The sequence below is a fragment of the Tiliqua scincoides genome, chromosome 2, assembly GCF_035046505.1.
Source record: "Tiliqua scincoides isolate rTilSci1 chromosome 2, rTilSci1.hap2, whole genome shotgun sequence".
In the NCBI taxonomy this organism is placed as follows: Eukaryota; Metazoa; Chordata; class Lepidosauria; order Squamata; family Scincidae; genus Tiliqua; species Tiliqua scincoides.
In genome coordinates this window covers 132,221,381-132,224,493 of record NC_089822.1, presented here as the reverse complement: position 1 = coordinate 132,224,493, position 3,113 = coordinate 132,221,381, and the positions used below count along the sequence as shown (strand labels likewise).

Below are 3,113 nucleotides of genomic sequence, written 5' to 3'. Positions count from 1 at the left end.
TAACTGTTCCTGCGAACATGGCCTTTTTGTTCATCCAATTAAATATCCTAACTGGTACTCTCCTCTGTTAGGCTTTGCTGCCTAAGAATGATTTTTCAAAGGCAAATGTAACATACCTGCAGCTTAAAAGAAAGGGCAATGACCCAGCCAAAGTGAAGCTCTTATAAGTCTCATTGAATTCAGTGGGAGAGTTAAGCACATGGTTAAATCATTTCCATTGAAATAAAGAAGCCTTACATGTCCTTATCTTTGGTCAGATTGTACTCCCAAGTGTGCATGGGAATAGCCTTTCAGTCCTTTTCCTTGCTAATGTTAGTTTTGGTGACTTTTCTTTTCTTTGGTGCATCTCATTAAAGTCTGAGTGAAGATAAAGCTGGTGTCTTCTGGATTTTTGTCAAAGTTTTTACACTGAATAATACTAGTGTAAGGGCATATCTGCTAATTCCCTCTCCTCCCTCTCTCTCTCCTCTGGAAAACAGGTAGAGATCACTAACAAAAGTTTTCTGTACTCTTCAGTGCACTGTCTTTGGGGAAAGCCAAGACAGTTAACTGGTATAAAACTAATATAGTGTAAATAATCCTGGCAGTGCAATCCTGGCAATGTGTCTAGCATGAAGTTCACCCCACTGAGTTCACTGGAACTGACTCCAAAGTATAAGGTATGCCATGGTAAAAGTTCATGGTGCACTCTTACTCTCTCTTGCGCTCTGAGAGAGAGAGAGAGAGAGAGAGAGAGAGAGAGAGAGAGAGAGAGAGAATGAATATATTATGTGACTATAGTCTGTATTCTGTATGAATTTAGATAGTCTTGTCTTCTCCAACACTATTCCAAGTCTGGTTGAAGTGGCATTTTCCAAAGATTCAAGCTGTGGCAACATTTTAGAATTGGCATTTTGAATTGAAAACACCACCACACATTTTTTCTTTGAGATCTGACAATAAGGAATGTGTAAAACTCTCTAAATCATAAGCAGCAACATCAATGGTGAAGTACCTCTTGCTTCCCCTCTTTCTACATTCCACAGCATTCGTAACTGAGGAAACTGGGGAACAAATAAGAACAATAATACCATGTTGGACAGGAATTTAGACCCTGAAATTTTTCATGTGAGGGGTTCCTGCCCTTGGCTCCAGAAATGGGCAATCCCATCAGGTTGCAGCAACATGACCCAGGCATAGCTATGCATATGGAAATGGAGAGGCAAGTGAGGCCTTCCCTGAAGTGGGCTGGTAATCCTGCTGTTTTCAGACTGATTCACCTTCTGCTGAGGCTGCTAAATGAAGATCTAATCACTCGCTTGTCTTTTGTAACTTGTTGGTAACAAGAGCTTAATTACTCATAAGTTGAAAGCGAAGATATTTTGCTTCCCTCATGGAATTCCTCCCACACTAATGGTGTTGCAGGCCTGGATTTCAGTTCCTTTTACATCAGGCATCCTGCATCCAGAATCCCACTCTGTCAGGTCATCAGTTATAGGCAGTGCTTTTTTTGTTAAAAAAAAAAAAAAAAAAGGTGCAGGAACTCACAACTTGTTAATCTTTTATTTATTTATTTTTAAACCATTTTTTATTGGAGAAATACAATATTTGTTATGTGCTTCCCCCCTAAAGATGAACTTACTTCTGAGTAGACATGCATAGGATTGGGCTGTCAATCTCCACATCCCCTTCCCCCAGCTACTTTTTCTACACATGGGGAAAAATACTGTACAGGTGCACTTGTAGCATGTAGTATGTAGTATGGCATTACTTCGAGGAGAGGAAGCAGTGAATGGATTCCAAAAAATGGCTTACATGAGTTCCATGTAGTAAAATTACTCTAAGCAACTGTGGGAGTAAGAATAAAAAAGGAATTCTTACACGAGAGGTGTCCTTAGGTGCACACAGAAACAGCTACGTTTGCAAACAAGCGATTAAATATGGTTTAATTCAGGTATCAGAATACTCTGTGTCTTTGGGAAGGCGCTTGGCATGCAATTGTATGTTCTCTGCTGCCCTGAGCAGCTGCTTTGCATTGCTGGAGAGGAGCTGCAAACGCTGGATGGCAGAGGGCATGCTTGTGGGGGAAGGATGAGGAGGATCTCTGGCAAGGCTCGACAGCACGTTGTACACAGGTAGAATCCCTTTTCACCCGCCCTTAGCATGTGAAATGGTTGGCAACCTTCAGTCTCAAAAGACTATGGTATAAGCCTACAGCACCTGGTATTCCCAAGCGGTCTCCCATCCAAGTACTAACCAGGCCTGACCCTGCTTAGCTTCCAAGATCAGACAAGATCAGGCATGTGCAGAGTAAAACGGGTGCAGATATATATCTCTGCCAGGATTAAAAGCCCAATCCTAGGTATGTCTACTCTGAAGTAAGTCTCATTCTAGTCAATGGAGCTTACTCCCAGGAAAGTGCCTAGGTTTGCAGCCTAAGAGCCCAATCCTATGCATGTCTACTCAGAAGTCCACTTTAGTGAATGGGGCTTACTGTGGATAGGATGGCAGCCTCAGGGCCCAATCCTGTGCCTGTCTACTCAGAAGTCAGTCCCACTAGAGGCAGTGGGGCTTCCTCCTAGGAAAGTGTGGAGAGGACTGCAGCCTCAGAGCCTCTCCTCTGCCTGTCTACTCAGGCTGCAAGACTATGACACTTTCCCAGGAGTAAGCCCCATTGAACACAATGGAACTTACTTCTCAGTAGACATGCATAGGCTTGGACTCTCAGGCTGCAAGGCTATGCACCCTTTCCCAGGAGCAAGCCCCATTGAGCACAATGAGACTTACTTCTGAGTAGACACGCCTAGGCTCGTGCTGCAGATTGGCACGGGGGCTGCACCAGCCAGCTTCCTTCCCCTCCTCCTCCGCCAAGCCAGTACCTGGGCGTTCCGTGGGTGCCACAGCCCGTCTCCCTGGCTGGCTGGCTGGCTGGCTGTCCGTCCTCCTCCTCCTTGGCGTTGGCACGTGTCCCCCACACCCTCCACCAGCTTGGAAGCTGCCAGGGGAAGCAGAACGTGGTGGGAGGGGAGGCGGGCTGGGCTCAGGCGAGAGCTTGGAGATGGGGCAGGAGGGGGTTGTTGTGCGGTCAGGCAGGGGCCAGGCGCCTGCCCACCCTGCACCCCCCAGCACCCACC

The 3,113-nt window shown here is 45.9% G+C and overlaps 1 pseudogene; it reads right to left on the bottom strand.

Annotated features, from left to right (window-relative positions):
* Positions 1-2,187: 2,187 nt before the first annotated feature.
* On the bottom strand, positions 2,188-2,306 carry LOC136643520 (5S ribosomal RNA; annotated as a pseudogene).
* Positions 2,307-3,113: the final 807 nt, after the last annotated feature.